Consider the following 18,120-nt stretch of genomic DNA (forward strand, 5'->3'; position numbering starts at 1 on the left):
ATGCCGTACTCTATCTATGTAAAACACATATCCTTTAATAGTTCGTCATGCAATGTATTTTAAAATGTTCTGTTCCAGTGTGTAATGTAGCCCGTTGTTCTTGCTATAATGTCATTGCTCTATGGCCTAAGTTCCTCCCCTGTTCTAAGTCATTTGTAGACCTTTGGCGACTTTGCTGAACTACTGTAGTAAAAACAATCCAAAGCATATTTTTTTTCTGGTTACAATATACGTTTCTATATCTGTTGATCCTCCCAAGAGCTGCAGTGCAATTTCAAAAAGAGGATAAGAACCGACACAGGACCTTGACAACCTGTGCGTTCAAAAACCTTTTTATGCCTAAATGCGCCACAGATAGATTTGCCGTGAAACAACAATCGATACGCGCGTAAAGTTGATAGTGTTAATTAAATTATAGATTTTACATAAGTTGAAATCAGCCATGGTATTATTGGACAATCTACAGCAGTGGCAGCAGCTTTGCCTTTGTCGTCCAAATGACTTCAGATACATTTCGTAACACGATGCTGAAACACAAAGCCTGTCTGATGCGAACGCTTTGCGGCTCCCCGTACAATACGCCGGGCCCGGAACAATATGGCATTGTGTTCGAATATGCAGATACCGCTTAACTTAGTATTCTCAACGTAAAAGCGTCCCTTATTTGTATTGCTGTTATCTGCTGCCGAGAACTTTTGTATTTCTCATCCTGCCGGTCCTATTGCTATCGGCCGCGAGGCGCCTTAACAAAGGGGTGGGTTGAACCGAAGACCACTATGAAGGCGATTGTAAATGGCAAGTTTAAGCGCAGAAATTGTACGGTTAGGCACTGACTAGCAGTAAAATCCGAAATTCGAAAAAAAAGAAAGAACGAAGAACTATGCAGTGGCACCCCATCCCCCACCCCCAAAAAACGTCCGGAAAATAGGCGACATAATAAAAACATCACGAACGACGCCAAAGAGTGGACAGAGTGGCGTTGCAGACAGGACACTATGTTTTCGCACAGGCGTCACATCCTGCTGATAGAGTGGCACTGTGATCGTTTTTACGACAAGCAGGAGCTTGTGGTCCTGGATGAGTTCACTAGATCCATGATGTGTCATGTTACATCCTGCATCGATTTGGTCATGTCTCTGGTTTACAGTTAAGCTTGACGGCTGACTGACCACCGACGGCGCCGTCACCGCAGCCGCGGATGCTGTGTTAGGACGATCCAACTATTGGACTATTGGGTATTACTAATATTGGATGCATGGCATTCGTCTGTATTTCTAATTGGCTTACACCCATCGTATTGACATGCGCTCGCTCAGGGTCTTTTACAGATTAGGTCCAAGGGCGAATGTAAAGACGAGCGGCGTTACTGTGCCGGGTGCGTCGATGAAACCAAAAAGCTACAAACGAGAATTGGGGTAGCAACGGTAGGCGAAATCGAAGCAGCAACGCTAAGATGCTGCTGCGAATCTTGCCTGGCCAGTTCAGGTCACTGAGGATTTGGGACATATTTCGTCTTTTTTTGAGGCTTTTATGAGAACCCTTATGAGGCTAAGCCTGAAGGCTTTGTCACCTGCTACTTCTCTCGTATCAATATATATATATATATATATGTATAACTACAATATCAATTCTTTGTGGCGCTCACGAAGTGGAAGACGCTAGATGAACAGCTGATTTCAGAGAGAATGAGAATTCTCAGCTGAGAGGAAATATGATTGTTCAACGGGAAGATCTGCCTTCATTTTTTAGACTTTTTTAAACTTGCACGGAGAACGGAATAGGCCAACTCAAGAAACCTGTCCAGAAAGTACACTGGTGAAAAGAAGATGGGAGGATCTGATGGCTGTACGTTTGTGTTCTTGCCTAATGATGCTTGTTGCAGTTGTCGCTAGAAGCCGCTGGTAGGACATAAGGTAGCCAGCACAGCTTAGTGCAAACATAAGAATAAGGGGAAAAGAGTGTAAACACGGCGAGATAATCAGCAAAGTAGAGATTATAAGAAACCCTATATCATAATGAATATGACTGCATGAGATTGTGTATTGTCTTCGGATTTATCGACCTTATATCTACATACTTCATTCAATCAATTCTATGGCATATACATCTCGCTCGCCATATTTTCAATGGCTTCGCCATGGCGTTTCAGTCAGTTGATACACAGACGTTGTAGAGATATCCAAGATGTCCCGATACCTGTTTCGCTGGTACCTAGATCTGTTGCGGCTGTACGACTTTTGTGCGTCACTAAAGAATAACTGTTTTGCTTGTCTTGGGCCAACATTAATGCTTTTCTGTGATGCCGACAGTATCACAAATACATGTACTACTTCGAATGATTTACGAAGTCTAGCCGATATACAGGTGAATAGTTCGAGGCTTGACCTTCCCATGCCCCGATGAAGTGTTCAAGTCAAGTAGCGTGTAACTAATCCTACCGTTAGGTAGCAAATGAATCAAAACATGTTCTTACGTATCAAGATTAAGGGAATTATATTTTTAATTAATATATACAAGGTAATCGAAACGGCCAGACATAAACTTACTGCTAAATGTAAGTTTTAAGCAACGATCCCATAGCGAGTTACTTAGACAATTACAACTATTATCAGAATGGCTATTGTCATAACTAGTGATAAACAGTCATTTCTATTACGACCACTATATTCGCTTTGTGGCTTTAGCTGTTCTAACTGTACCTTATTGTCACTTTTGTTGTTGGACGATTTTGTCCAATGAAATATGTCCCCTCGGACAGCTGCTTCCCCCTCTACCATTAACATTCCCGTTGTCATAGTTGCCAGCCTGTTGTTAGCGGCCGTTTCCTCTTCAGTCGAACGGTGACCAAGATTTTCCGGTTGTCCAATGGGCTTTCAGCCGTTGTGAGCTGTTAGCCTATCGTTTTCTCTCATGCTTTTACCTGTTCATCAGTCTATCGTAAATATCTATCATTTATAAGATATATGTTGGCGGCTTGCCTACTTCTGCTTCAGATGCCACTACCAATGGCTCAGTCATTCGTAGACGCTTTGGTCTGCCGCTGATCGTCGTAGCGCTAGCTCTCCGCTGCAGAGTTGCCTCAGCGTCAAGGATCGTCCGTGCATAGGCAAACGCGTACGTCCTTAACACGCGGAAACATCGGACCGAGGCGAGGATCAGTTAAAGACATTCGGTGAGGACTTGGAAAAAATAGAAGAAGAAGGAAACATCGTCGCAGACCGCCGTTGCGGGTGTATCATTGCCATTACAGCGAAGACGCGATGGCGGCAGCGTCTTCGTTATCGTTTGCCTCGTTTCGCGAAGGAGTCAGTGTATGAACGCGAAAGATCTGTCCGTACACCCACAAAAGCGTCGAACGGCCGGAGATCGTTAGTAGCAACCGTTAGTCAGTCCCCCGTTATAGTCGGTGGGCTGCGCCAGCGTAACTGTTGCTGTTGATGCGACGCCTGTACCGGCTTCCGTTGCAATTTCTGCCATTAGTTGAACGCGCCTAGCGTTAACAGCAGTATACGCAGCTGCTCAGTGAACAGGGCCAAATGGCTGAATGAATGTTGAGCGGCAGTGGTGAGGGCAATATAAAGGGGGCAATGAAGAAGATGCCACCTCTTTCACCCAATAGTATAGCAAATCAATTTGCGGCGCCGTTCATGATATTGTTAGTATTAGTGCTTCTGCTATTATAGCGAACAGTTACTCCATCAAAGAGATTAACACAGGAAATATTTGCCCCCGGCTTCGTATAGTATAAAAAAATACACGCCTCAATCATTTTGGTTTAACGATGACCTGTCGGCAACGAGGACAATAAACGTTCTCTATTCATATGTCAGTTTGCTCCTGGGTTACAAGCTTGCAAATAAAGGTGTTATACTACGAACGTTATATCGCAGCAAACCTACTTACACAGATCGGATTCAGATTTATGAAATGGAAATAGCATTCTGCCTAAAAATGTGATTATTAAAATGTATGCCTTACAAATAGATTGCATTCATTACAAGAGAAGATTTATTTCTAAGCATGCAGCCGATAATCTTCCTCGTAGGCCGAAACGATTACAGTTGCGATATACAGTCGCCGGAAGATCAAATAAGGCCCCCTGGAAAACAAAGTATGATCAAAGCTATTTTGCATCCGAACTATATATCTCGACGCGGGTTTCTTCTTTTTGAAAGCTGCCATGCTTTATTTTCGTATGATCCCACATATGACAACACACTCACTACCAATGTTTCCAGGTCGCCGTGAAGGCAAAGCCGCTTAACGAGTTGTGTCGCGTAATGGCTATTTACTACAAAATATCTGAACATTCGGGCCGTAATACACCGTTGAAGTGGCAGATTTTGTCTTGCTTTGTTCGTGGAGAGACACAGATAGTTCCAGATATCGTTCAGCAATCGTCGTCACTCTCATTTAGTCAATGCCAACGTCGTTCTCATGACCACAGATTATTTTTTGAATTGAACTTAAGAATTTTCATTTTTTCGTGACTACACGTTAACTCGTAGTGGCAAGACCTCGGTGGACTCCAATAAGCAGACCCGTACGAGAATCCGCTAAGTGGGTCGAGATACGTACAGCTGAAAATACCACCCAGAAGGTGAAGGGTGAGGTGTGCAAAGATTGAACATGGTTTAGCAAGGAGACAGGATCATTCCGACCAAGTACACTTTCTCAGCCGTGTCAGAGAGTGGCAAAGCTCACTGCTCAAAGTCACTGCGTTTATAAAAACCGTTCGACGCCGTATTGACTTGAAGACTGTGAAGGGGTTTGTTTTTCACATGAATAGCATTTTGAGATCTTAGGTAGTGATGCTCAACGTTTTTACGGACGCTCCGGCGAAGGATTGCACAACTCCTGTGACATCTAATAGGATACATCCGACAAAATTTTGGTGTAGGCCGTGATTTACATCCAGGAGCTGAACATTTCGTCAGCGGGATTATGGAAAAACGACAATACAGTGAAGTAATTTTTGAGAAAATCATGTCTCAGTTGCGAGAATAATGTCCACATGGCAACTATGTATTCAGGGATGAAAAGTTACAAGGTCATATGGTAAAATACGTCTCTGAGGCGTTTAGCGTTAATGGTGATGAGGTCCTGCCATGGCTTTGAAATTCACCCGACTTGAATCCGATCAAAAATGTGTAGCGGTATGCCACAGGATGAGTAATAGTCGGCTAGAAGACTGCGAACGTCTTACAACCATAGAATACAATGTTTCGTGTCTCGGCCCAGGATCCGGATATAACAGAGACAGTGCGAAAGTGTGTTCGGAACGTGTCAAATCGAGTTGCGGCAGTGATCGCAGCTTGTAATAGTGGACCAGGTATTAGCCTCAATAAGTACCTGTTCTTCCAGAGATGTTTGAAAATGTTTCTCTAGCGACAGTTTCGCTACCCCGACCAGCATCCATAGAAAGAAACGAGAAAGACCGCTTTCACGTAACAAAAAAAAAAATCCACATACAGGTATCTAGCTTGGCTGCGGAGTCTTGTTATTCGATATTTTTCGAGCACAAAAAGATCACAGCGGTTGACCATCAGACCTTCTTTGTCAACAGAAGTGACATTCTATGGTGGTCGATTACGTTAGCCGACGCCATTAGTGATGACGATGATTGGCCATCCTTGGCCTTCCTGAGTCTGCACGACGGTATGAATGGTCGCGTGATAGTAGCTACTGTACTTAGAATGCTTGCCGTAAGAGGGCACGCATCGAAATAGTAGCAGACGATTAATTTCTTAACTGATGATGCATCTCGATATATATATATATACACATATGGAGGTAGATGAGCTATAATGATCTAGACAACAAAAATAGATAAGTAATGATACCATTGTACCTAGACATAATTACGAAACTGAGGTAATACCTATATAGCGTGTAAATAAAAAGTGACCTATGGCAAAGTCCACAGATTAGGGTTGAGCTAGCGGATCAAGGTTGTCTCAACGCTATCTAACAACATTTTTTATTGTCTGAGTGGTAACGAACACGTTACATAAGTTCTATCACACCTCAGAGTAGTGTTATCATAATGGTTAGTGATGATAATGATCGTGAAATTATAATTATAGAAAACAGTGCGGCACGGTACTGATTCTTACGTAAGTTAAATATCGGAAAAGAAAACCTTGAGCTTTTACCTTCGAGATTTCACGCTCAGTATCGTGACGTTGGATGATCGTGCACTGGCATGCCGAAAAAATACAGGAGCCCTAAGGAACAGAAAGTGTAGGTCGCACTAGCAACCTCACAAATATAAGATGTTGGCCACCTAAAATTAGGAGTAACCTCTATATGAACAGCGAGTTCAGAAAGAAAGATTTTCATCGATCAAACGTTTAGTACATTTAGGTGGCGGACGATTGTTTCCTACTGTGTCACCCGTGACCAGTCGCAGAGCACGAGGGCACCGTGACAATAGATAATCAGTACCGCCGCAAGATAAGTGCACTGATATATCTAAGATATGTAAGCGCTCATCACTATCTTTTCAAATCTAAACTTAATAGGATTGTAAATGATAGGCCTCAGCTTGACGGATTGATGTACCTAGTGGTAGCTATGAGAGCTACGTACCCTTGAGAATTAATGTAGAAATATTAATAAAATGTAAACTATTTTGTTTTAATTGATTTCTCAAATGCGCGAAAAACAGTAAATCAATTAATTTTTCTCGTCAATGGTTTCGCTTAGCGATCGTTCCGGTGCCGCTTCTTCGTTCGACTCCGCTAGACAGTTTCTAATAAGGATAATTGCAGTTCATATTGTCCCTTGTAGGAATTATGCAAAAACAGAACTAAAAATTGTTCAAACAAGCCTCATCACACGAACGTTGTCGATGTCTGCTCCACGAAACGACAGCCACCGTTATATCTGGGGTGGAGGCTTTCGCGTCCGCGGCGTTGCTTCGTTGCGCCCCCATTGGCCCAGATTATGGTTATGACGTTGCTGCCATTCGTCGTATCATCGCCTGTTCTTCATAACCTTCTTGGTTATCACTGTTATCCTCGTTGAAATAGCTACGTCGGTGTTAGCGTTCGTAGCACCAACTGCCATAGCTGACTTTCGGATGACTACTTTTTTGGTAGGCGCAACACCCACCTACCCCAAACTGACCTTCTTCCGTCTCACGCTCAACCAGTTATTCACGATCTGCTGGCCTGCGATTGAATATATACAAACGTCACAATTCCGTTCTAAATTTTACCGCCAAAACGTCGTTCGAAAGTCGCCGCTCCTCGCTTTGATCAACTGTCATCGTAGGCGTCATCGCCGCCAACAAGTCTCTGTACAACACCTACTTGTGATTGGGCAATAGAATACATGACATGTACACACATACGTACGCGCACGTGCAGAGTCAAATTGTGCAGGGACGTACACAAGTTTCGAGTGACACTTACGCCGATGTCTGTTACCACTCGCTGGCATTCGTTAAGCGCGGTACAAACTATATGCTTGTTACCCGCTACTAGCTCTGTTTGCCTATGGATCCCTCCGCTGTAATTCAACTCTTCCACCGCAAACCCTATCTATGTCTATATCACAAGATATATACATATCTATAATACACGATTTTATGGTGGCCTTAAATTTCTCGTCAGAGCAAGGGGTGGTGTGGGGCAAAACTACTTCGACGAGGTCGTGTCTTGTCGACTGTTCGCACCGCCGAAACACCGCTGCCACAACATTTTCTCGTGAGGGAGTTGCGTCATGTCAGTCACTTCACGTCACAACAGAAGTAGCAGCGTCAGCAGCAGCTTAAACGGCGCAACTCGTTCGGACCCATGGCTGTTGATAATAGATGTGGGTTCGAAAAAGGAAAAAAAAAGATGGAGAACCTGATAAAAAATAGCTGAAATCATTTACATCAGTCAGTCAATCCAGGCTAGCCAATCAAGCGTTAAACAAACCTTTGCTAACATTGCAACACTATAGGAATCGTAAGCTGCAACAGCGGCTCGAACCGGCTACCATTCCAACAAGCTGTCCATGATTCTAACAGCTAAGGCAGATATATGCAAGGCCAGAATCATACTGGGGAAAGCTCCTTTTGGCCGAAAAATGCCTATTAGACAACTGCCGTCGTGTAGGCTAGTCTTGGAGCAGGGCAGTTTTTGTACGGTTACCATGAGAATGATAAGACAATGAGATATCGTCCAGTAGACGCTCCGCCATAAAACTACAAGATGCACAATGCGACAATACTAAACAATAACCGCACCTGATCAAGGACAAACCATTTTATAGATATGACAATATCTTACGTAGTTGAATTCTGCAGCATAGATATATATATATATATATATATATACATATTAAAAATAAAAGCTTGTTGTTAGAAGCGCTTCTTAATTTTTATTACATGCTCCACACAGACACAATGTTTTCTTATATACTATCTAACGTGATGCAAAATAGCAACGGCGTTTAGGTGTGACAGTAAAAACGATAGAACCAAACGTTGGTAGGGGTAAATATATGCATCAGATCGCATTGTACTGTTCAGCTCCGAGGACTGATCTAAAAAATAAAAATTACATGACAAGCCATTTCGGGTAACGTGTAACACAATGACAATCCGACGGGATACGTACGATTTGCGAATGTATATACGCATAATGTGAATGAATCAGCATATATAAATAATGTGTTGAAACTACATTGTTTACTAGCTGAAGGGGTTTAGCGCCTGACCGACCAATAGCTGCTACTAGACTCCTGTTCCAGTTCTGTAATGTATACTTGCTCGCCGTATATCAAATCAAATCTGATAAAAATCAGCAAAAAATCTCATGGATGTACACACTGCTGGTATAATATGTACCTCCATGCGACAATAAAAAAACTGGCCTTATCGTACTGTTTACCAACCGATTTGGTGTCATCTTGTAAGTGATTAGGTACAGCCGATGCACACAATGTATTACAGATAAAAGTATCTGTAATAAATACGTAGATGAATACATACTATGCAATCGTTGGCAATCAAGTTCGTCTTTGACTCTTGCCATTCTTGTCCGATACGAATGCCGCTAGTAATATTGGCGTCTAACGAGATAAGGCTGACCCTGGCTTATTTTTTGCGTCGAAAAGTAAAATTGAATCTACCAGGTCATTGATAAACATCTATTTTATTTATTTACATATACGACGGTCTAAGTATTTGTGTATATAATAAACTTCAGCTTATCACATTATTCTACTTTGAAGGACCTCTCGGTACGCATACGACTTAGGCAATGATAAAAAAAAAATAATAATAATAAATACTCCAGAATAGTTTCTCCGGATTTTTTTGTGCAAATTGTATTCATATCTTTGCATAATTCCCATACAAGGTAGCTCATCTATACCGGTAATAGAAAGCGCGCTTGTATTCAAACCTTCCTGTTTCCAGTGTTCTTAGTTTATCATTTTAAGCACTGCCAGTTTACAAAATCTAATTGCTTCGTTCGCCTTTCGCGTATCGGTCCCCTCCCGATCATCGTAGACGAGCAAATCTGCTGGGTTTTTCAATTCATTTGCAGTTCCATCGTCGGCTGTGTTGCTGGTCATTGATTAGCTAGATCGGGCAGAAGTCGTAAGCCCGACCGGTAACGGTTACCAGCCACTTAACACTTTGGGCCTCACTCATATCATAGAAACATTACGGAACATTATAGCTAGTTGTATCATACTGCCTTCTGCGAACGATAGGCGGCTGCTGCGGCGATACCAATGGTGAAGAAAAAAGCGGGGAAAAAAGTTCTGCAACTGCTTATAGCGACGAATCGTTTAAGTTGGGAGGCGGCATTTGGTTTGGTTGGCCGTTTACGGTGCTAAGTACGTAACTAGGATCACTGAAAGTTAAAAAACTTCAACCTTTGGCGAATAATGACCTTAAAGTTCGTTCATAATAGAAACTAGTGAATGTGGTCAAATGAGTGCCGATAGGCGTTTAGGAGTCCGTTCTGAGAAGCGAAAAAAGCAAACCATTCCCTCTTATCACCTAGCCGTGTTCCGTTAACACTTCCTCCTATTGAACTAGGAGTATATATCAGATGTAACAGATGGCATACTGGCGGAATACAAAGCAAAGCAATCTGTCGACATTTTGAGATTCTTCATTTTATGTATGTAAAGTGAAAACCTGTGTATTACATTTTAACCTCATCATTACGTCTGACCATAATGATAACGCCTTCTGAAGCCATCCTGCTAGTTTAATGGACATCTTTGTATGACTTTAGATTTCATTGCAGTAGTATGGATGATTTGAACGGAGATGTTCATACGGTGGTAAGTTTAGAAAGAAGTCAGACTATTCAGTGCTCGGGGTCATGCACAGCAGCAGCAGCAGCAGCAGCTCGCAGAGTCAAATCGGTAACGGAATCAATGACTTTAGGCTAGACTAAATATTTGAAGCTTTTGGCTTACTAGGGTAATGGTAGGAAAAATATAAAGGTGAAATTTTTCAACGTCTCTTTCGATGAAAAACTTGGAGATCGTCTAATGTTCACCAAAGTCCATAAACTATAATGGTTACTTGGGCGGAATCTGGGCATGCCTACGCCACCGATCACCGTACAAACTAGAAACAAATACAACCTGTAATTAGGGACAACAGCAAAGCACCGTCTGGAGCAATCAGTCGTCCTGGCTTGGTTCCAAGGTACGAGTTAAAAGGTTAAATGTTCCCGATATGCCTGCAAAAGTGGCCACTTCTTAACAGTCTGTAATATTCTACCGATTCAACTTTTTCCACTTCAAGGTTTTTGAGGAAAAATTCAGGAAGAGAGAAGAAAACGCATTGAATATCGTGTCACAAACCTAAAGAAACTCGAAAAATTCCTCGATGTTATGCGGTAACGAACATGTTATCATGAAGAGAATTATTGCTTCATAAATAGGCTCAAATTGACATATGATGAATTTGTAACTTGAAGAAATGACATGAGCTCTGTGATCTATACTGTAACCCTGAGCCGTAAAGTATGTTAATCAAATTCAAAAGCAATACATATTTATAGTAGTGGGTGACATTTATGATAATGACTTTATATTAAATCGAGTTTACCCCCCCCCCCCCCGCCCCACGGGAGGTTTTTTGGAAGGGTGGAACAAAGTGAGTTCGTGTCGATCGTGTACACCGTGGGCATTATTATTGCTTGTATAGATCATGGGCACGTTCTGCCGGACCAGCCAACACTGGCGTCATCGTTAACAACAGCAGCTGTCGCCCAAGCGGTTCAGCAACCTCTATTGTCTATCGTAATTGCTAAGCTCATCTTTTTGCCACTTCCTCTGACCTTTTTGCGTTGAGTTTGCTTAGCAAATGTCGATGTCAAGAATGGCGGGACGAAAACCAGCGACAGCTTTTATGACCCCAGGCTCGACCGAGGCTTCCCGCCTCGTCGCCTAATTTAATATAAATTGTAACGTCTATAGAGCATGTTTATATGCACTGACTGCCAGTGTCTCAGTCCGCCTCGGTGTATAAAGCCGCTCGCTCTGTGCGTTCGCGATGATTCAGCTAGTTTTCGACTGACGACGGCTATAGTTGACAATATAAACTTTACCTGGATTTCTTTTGTCACCGGTGACGACGTTGTGATTCATTCGTCGCTGCAATTGTCAGCGTAGCTATAATAGCCACTGACGGCTAAAGTGTTTGGCGCTGCCGCTGTTGCCCCGGCTTGCATGTCACCTATCGTGAAGTGACAGTTAACCTCATACTCGTCCGTAGTAAGGCAAGTAGGACGAGATGACAAAGAAATAGGAGTAAAAGGAACGCGACGAACAATTTGATGACCTTATTCTTGCTCGAGTTTGGCCAGCAGAAATGGATCGTACATTTTAACGGTAGTAAAGGCTGGAGCGATATAAACGGATGTCAACCTTTTCGTGTCGAGTCCGCCAATTGCGTAGGGACGGCGGGAATTTTAGCGCGACGTTCTTTGACAATTCGATAAGGAGTGACTTCAGTTTGAGCACTCACGCAGAAATCTCAGAGGAGCTGGACTCTAATGAACAAGGACGTCAGGAAACGACAGGGCAAGTTACCTCTCTCTTCATAGGAGATATTAACACACGCTGGTGGACGCTGATTGAGACGACAAGTACATAGCGACATGTTAAAAGGACCCAGCTTTCAACTACCTAGGTACAGCCTCTGTGTTTCCAGTTTTACGTCCCGTATCACCGTTAGACATTCAATCCAGGGTATCACCTACATGTGCTTGACGAGACGCATAGGCATCACGTTCTTGAGTGGTCTAGAACAAAGGCTCTGTTGATCCTTCTAAGAAAACAAAAAAAGGCAAATAACAAAGCAAGTAATCCATATTAATATTTACCTTCATATTTCTTTGGTCAACATTTAATTAGCCCATTAGTGTCGTGATGGTCTATTTTGTCGTTTGTATATATATATATATATACATATACACATATATATATATATATGTAATAGTTTCGTGCATTGATGTTAACTACTCAGTTTGTCGTTCACATACATTTCTAGTTTTGCTGGTACAATTCAACAAGTAACAAAATACATCCATTGGTCAATGGCAAAACCTGAAGAGGAGCTACACTTGCCATATAACCCGGCATCCGAAGATTCATACATGCGGATTCTGCACTGGCAAGGGGCCTTACAACTCATCATTGCCAGTAAAGCTTGCGTATACTATAATATCTTCATTACGATGAATCACGCTCATTGTCATACATTTATGCGTCTCTATTTATATATGTATATGTACTTAAATTTAGATTCTATTTCGTGTTCTGTTTTGCATAACTATGTGTAAATAAAAACAGATATTTGCACATGTGCTATTTATCTAATATAATTACCATCCGTCGCGATTTAGGACCTATAACATCCACTCACTGGTTATTCTCCAAAAAATCTGTTCTTAATCCTCAAATAATTCCTAATAATAACCGTGCTTCAAATGATATTGGTTGTTATAAACTCGCAGAAGGGTTGGTGGAATAGTCTACGTAAAAAAGTTCCAGCAAGATCAATTTTGGGCTGGCAGCAGGTTAAAGGTTCTAAAAATGCACGGCCTGAGAACGGTTCAAAATGCACAGAAAAAAAAGTGAAAAGTCTAAAAGAAATTAACCATTATCTGGACAACTGACGATTGATATTTTCGTCCCGAAACCGGGCGTTAATTTTTGTATCAAAAAATTCTAAACGTATAGAAAATGGCTTTTTGAACGATTTGTATTAATTTTTGAATTTTTTAAATTTAAAAATCTATTGAGAACCTTCTGATTTTCCTAATGAAAATCTTCCTCAGTTTTTTTCAGAAGCCGTATAAAGACTGGCAATGACCCAGACTGCCGATTGATGGCGAAAAAGGGAAGTTTCTAATCTTTATGAGGATTCGTCCAACATAAAGAGATTAGATAATAGCCCATTTTTACCTCAATCGCAAAAACGGTGGTGGCATGGCTTTTTTTTTTTTTTTTATCATGGTTAACTTGTTATTTTGTTTTAGAAATAAAAACGATTGCGAGTCAACGCATGTTCGTTACGACAGGCAGCCTATCAAAGTTTATTCGTATATCAGCGCCGTACCCTATAAAAATAATAATCAGAAAAATTATATACACGGATATATTTCATTATTTCCTATACGCTGCACAAGTGATGCCGGTCGCCTAGTCATGTTGTCCCACCTAAATACGAAAATCAGATCTTCATCATGAACACTTACGAGGTGGAATAAACAGTTCCGAATAGCACGCTGAATGATCTTTGCTGATCAGCCACACATATAGAGGTTACTAATAGTAGTAGCAGTAGTACTAGTAGCAGTAGTACTAGTAGTAGTAGCAGTAGTACTAGTAGTAGTAGTAGTAGTAGTAGTAGTAGTACTAGTACTAGTACTAGTACTAGTAGTAGTAGTAGTAGTAGTATTCAATAATTTCCCACCTTTTGAGAAATCGCTGTTACTACTGCTGCCACAGGTATCAGTCGATTAACTACATCAGACTTATAAACGAATCTAACTAGGCAGGGCAAAACGCGTGGACTGAACGTGATAGTTCATTGAATGAACGACAGAGTGAGTGCTCTGAGCAAAAGACGGTAACAGCATAACGCGAATAACCCCGATGGATCCTCGAATTGTAACTTGTCGTATATCTGTTAGACAATCTTCAAGTATCTAGTCTGACTGTTGTTATAGCAATTGGGTATTGGCCGGTCTACGTACCGAATTGCTCGTGTCATCTATACCTATACATACCTATTTACTGACGTGTAGGCATGCACCCGCTATGCTAGTAGCATGTTGACGTCATTGTTCTGCCAATGGTGACGCGTCAGTGGTGACTGAACATCGAAAATCGCTCCCGTAACCTTGAGACTCATATTTAGTTACGTAAATGGAGGTTTGCCTCCGGTAGCGTCTGCTATCTCTGTTTTGCTGTGGCGTTTCAATTCGACCTTGCAGCCGCTCTCAAGATACGAACTATCCAATTTCCATCTCGTACATGAAATTGTTGCCGCTGTTTCTGTCACTCTTATACCTGCCGTCACCGAACTAGCCTCACGATTACTGCAAGCAGTATACGTTACTATTTAAGGAGTTGGCGTGTGTCGAACGGAATGCTAGGATTTTTGCGACAGGAACGAGAAACGCGGACAGCAAATTCCTAATGGATTCTTTCCGTTAGCCGATTTTGCCTGTTTCCCTAACGTCCATATTTGTCGCAGCATTTATCTAATCAATTAATGCGACGCGTAACAACAAGCGCATATAACTATAATTGATTATGTACAGTGGATGAAGAAATATAGTAAAAAATCAAAGCTTTGCCGCTAAATTCAGCTTTCATTTATTTAGACGCTATTCGTCTGACAGTTTGGGGCTCGTCCAGAAATAGAAAGCAACATATTTGTATCGACGATTTAGATCGTAAATGTAGAATAAAAACTGTAGCAGTTCTACGATAGGGTTCATCACAGGGTTCATCGTTAGAGGATGTTTACTCTAGGTCAATAACCGAAAAAAAAAAACGTGGAGAGCTATTCTGAGATGAATTTCTCGCTAAGCGTATATCTAAATAAATACGTCAAGATTCCGAATAAAAATAGCTTGAATGAACTGGGGTGTTGGTCAAACGTACGTATGTAAATTTTACTCTTTTTTTTTTTTTTCGCTATTAACAAATTTTGTACATCATACCGTGCATCATATTCTGTCATTATAGTTATATTCTACCTTGCAATACGGAGCCTCCATATTTACATATATACCTATATACATACTATTTGACAACCTACAGAAGTATTAAGTGCACTGCACATGTTCCCTCACTATATAGTAGAATCATACATTTCAGCAGATTCCCCTATGCCTTCCGATAATCTGACTCTAATCCGTTGCTGATAATTTTATGTCGTAATTTTTATTTTTTATATATAGATTATATAAATATTTTAGCATAATTCCTCAAACCAATCGATTCCGATAATCAGGTAAGTAAGTACCACTGTCAATCGGCACCGACTATTCTACACGCGCATGGTACGGCTGTAGGGTAACGGAACCGTCGAAGTTAATCGTTTTCATCGTCACCACTGTTACTTGCTGGATCAATTCGGTACGGCGGACGCTCACGCTGCCTCATGGCTCCTCCATTTCCTCGTTTTCATCTTCGTTTTTACGCCGTCGCTGCTGCCGGCGACGATGCTGTCAGCGTATTTCTGTCTGTTTTTCTCTCATTTCTATTTTTGTTGACCTTTTACTTCCGTTTATTTTCCCATTCAATGTTATTGTTGTCGTCGTCGTCGTCCTGGTTATACCTTACTAATACCTTTCGCGCACACGAAGGGGGATGGGATGACAGCTTTCTGCGTCGTCCGCCAGCTTTTGACCGGATGTGTTTCACAAAAGCAATTAATTTATCGGCATTTGGACAAATGAGTTTATCGGCTCCATACGGTGTCTGCTATCAACTCCCTACTGCTATGAAGATACTACCAAGTGTCTCGTTGTGTTCAGTTGTTCCAATTCACGCCCGCAGCCTATAGTCGTCATGATCTATCGAATCGCCTGGTATCATGTAGCTCTGATAGTGGCCACCGGAGCGGCTTGATGTCTACGGCGGCCGATCTTTTTTGGCGCTTTTTTGTACTTTGCTCCATGCCTTCTTCCGCGTAGTAATTATTCGACCCCAGACGCATCAGAAGTATTATATTTCCCGTACCTATATTACCAACGCCACTGCCAGCGTCTGGTCGCCACCTAACGACGACTCATTTATAACATATGGATCCTTATGTAACGGGTACTATCTATCTGAAACAGTCAATTGGGAAAAAGCTGACAGTCGGCGCTACAGGCGTTTAAGCGCTAGTGAAGTCGCGACCGCTCAGCAAGAACAAAGCATCATCCAATGTACCGATGCCACCTGGCAAACTTAATCCTTTCTTGTTATTAGTTGATCAACAAACAGATGCCCGCGTTCTGCACCAGTGTTATTCAGTTTTTACGAATATGAGAGGGGGGTATAAAAGCGTAATAATACTGGCAGTTTGTTTTTTGACGATGGTCAAAATGAATCACGATAGGCACTGTTAACTATATTCGTCTCTCGTTACTGCCGCCCAGTTGGCCGCAAATAAAGCACGCAAGTCAACGTCATACTATACTAATTAAAATGGCCATCAATTCAGCCAGCACGGCGAAGACAGCAGCTAGGATGTGGCTAGGGAAAGCTGCCAGAACCACAATGAATGAGAACAGCTTAGTTGGATCTATCTACTTTAGTGGAAGTTGAACGTTCATCTTCATATGTGCCAAAATGGCGTGAGCAACTCTCGACGAAGTAAGTGCATCGAGGCGCATGCGAGACGTTGCATTTAGCATAGTAAGAGATATATGTGCATATACCTATTTGGCGCACAAATACACAGCCAACAAATGTATAGAATATTTTTATCTTTCTGCACGCACGTGCGTCCTCGTGCTCGTGTATGCGTATGTAATTGGATTATTAACTTAATAGTGAACGGACAAAATGAAACGTAGGCGTGATCTGGCGGCCGCCAAATCTATATAACAATCCACGTCAAATTTCTTTCCTAAAAAGAACACTAATCATCATGCTGATAATGCTGGCAGAGGTAAGCAGTAACGATGGAGCTAGATTCGTGCAAACCCCCGCAGATCACGGAAATAAACATAATTATATAATTGAATACACTTTTATTGCCGTTGGCTACTGTTTTCCCTGTCAAGTTTATTCGCATTACGAAATCAATACATGAGTAAGTAGGTAGGACTGTGATTACAAGCGCTTCTCATCATTTTCTATCGCTTTTGTCCGTGATGTCTGTCAATACTGTCCTTCTGTACCCTCATGAGCAAACGCTTTGGTGACTTAGAATATATACTAAGAGGTAACTTAAGTAACGGTCGTACAGTTACACTTTATTTGGCCGTTACGGATTGCATGTATCGTTCGATTCTTTTGGGGCAAAAAATTAGGGCAAAAAAATTAGCCCTAATTATATATGTGATCGATTAGATGAAACGAACTACGAGTGGCCAGCCTTCACGCGCGCTTCACTCGGATAGTTGATGCAGCTGTTGTATAGCTTAATCAGCAGCGATCCAGACAGCCGGTCAAACAGTTTTAAGAGCTAGAATATTTTTTACTGAAGGAAGTTCAATTCATCCTTATATATTGCACAGTTCAGTGAAACAGGGATTCTTCCCCATGGCATTGTTGTCGATTTGGGTTTGTTATTTTTGCATAAGCATTATTGGGCTATTTATGGGCTTTAGTCAACACTGCCGAACGAACAAGTCATGGTTGGCCGAACTTAGCATCAGTGGCAAAGCCAGTCGAAGGTCACAAACACGACTGGGTTTTGATCCGTTGTGACGCGGCGTCTTGAAATCGAAGAAAACCGCTAAGCGATATGTCCCCGCGGCCATGATAGATCACCAAATAGATTATCCGCCAGTTGGTCCAACAACAGTAAGTTGCTAAAAGCCCATAAAAGCCCACTAATAGCCCACAGCCAGCAAACAGAGATCTCAGCTGGTTTCGCTACGGTGACCCCGGTGATAGCCAGCGAATCGAGTGTTA

At 41.8% G+C, this 18,120-nt stretch overlaps 1 protein-coding gene and 1 long non-coding RNA gene across 6 annotated transcripts in view; one reads left to right on the plus strand and one right to left on the minus strand.

Moving 5' to 3' along the window:
- LOC111269511 (uncharacterized) overlaps positions 1-18,120 on the minus strand; it is a 121,890-nt gene that overhangs the window by 66,928 nt on the left and 36,842 nt on the right. The window contains exons 1-2 of one of the 5 annotated variants that reach the window (XM_022849162.2): positions 6,592-9,274; positions 6,156-6,227 (exon numbers count right to left, since the gene is read on the minus strand). The exons of the other annotated variants lie outside the window; for them this stretch is intronic. The gene's annotated coding sequence lies outside the window, so the exon portion shown is untranslated. Of the gene's footprint in view, positions 1-6,155; positions 6,228-6,591; positions 9,275-18,120 lie in introns of those variants that run through there. 5 annotated transcript variants of the gene reach the window in all.
- Positions 11,119-12,831, plus strand: LOC111269518 (uncharacterized). The gene is made up of 2 exons (XR_015314611.1): positions 11,119-12,328; positions 12,521-12,831. It is a non-coding gene; the product is annotated as an uncharacterized LOC111269518 (long non-coding RNA).

This window comes from Varroa jacobsoni, unplaced genomic scaffold (assembly GCF_002532875.2).
Source record: "Varroa jacobsoni isolate VJ856 unplaced genomic scaffold, vjacob_1.0 scaffold_1391, whole genome shotgun sequence".
Classification (NCBI taxonomy): Eukaryota; Metazoa; Arthropoda; class Arachnida; order Mesostigmata; family Varroidae; genus Varroa; species Varroa jacobsoni.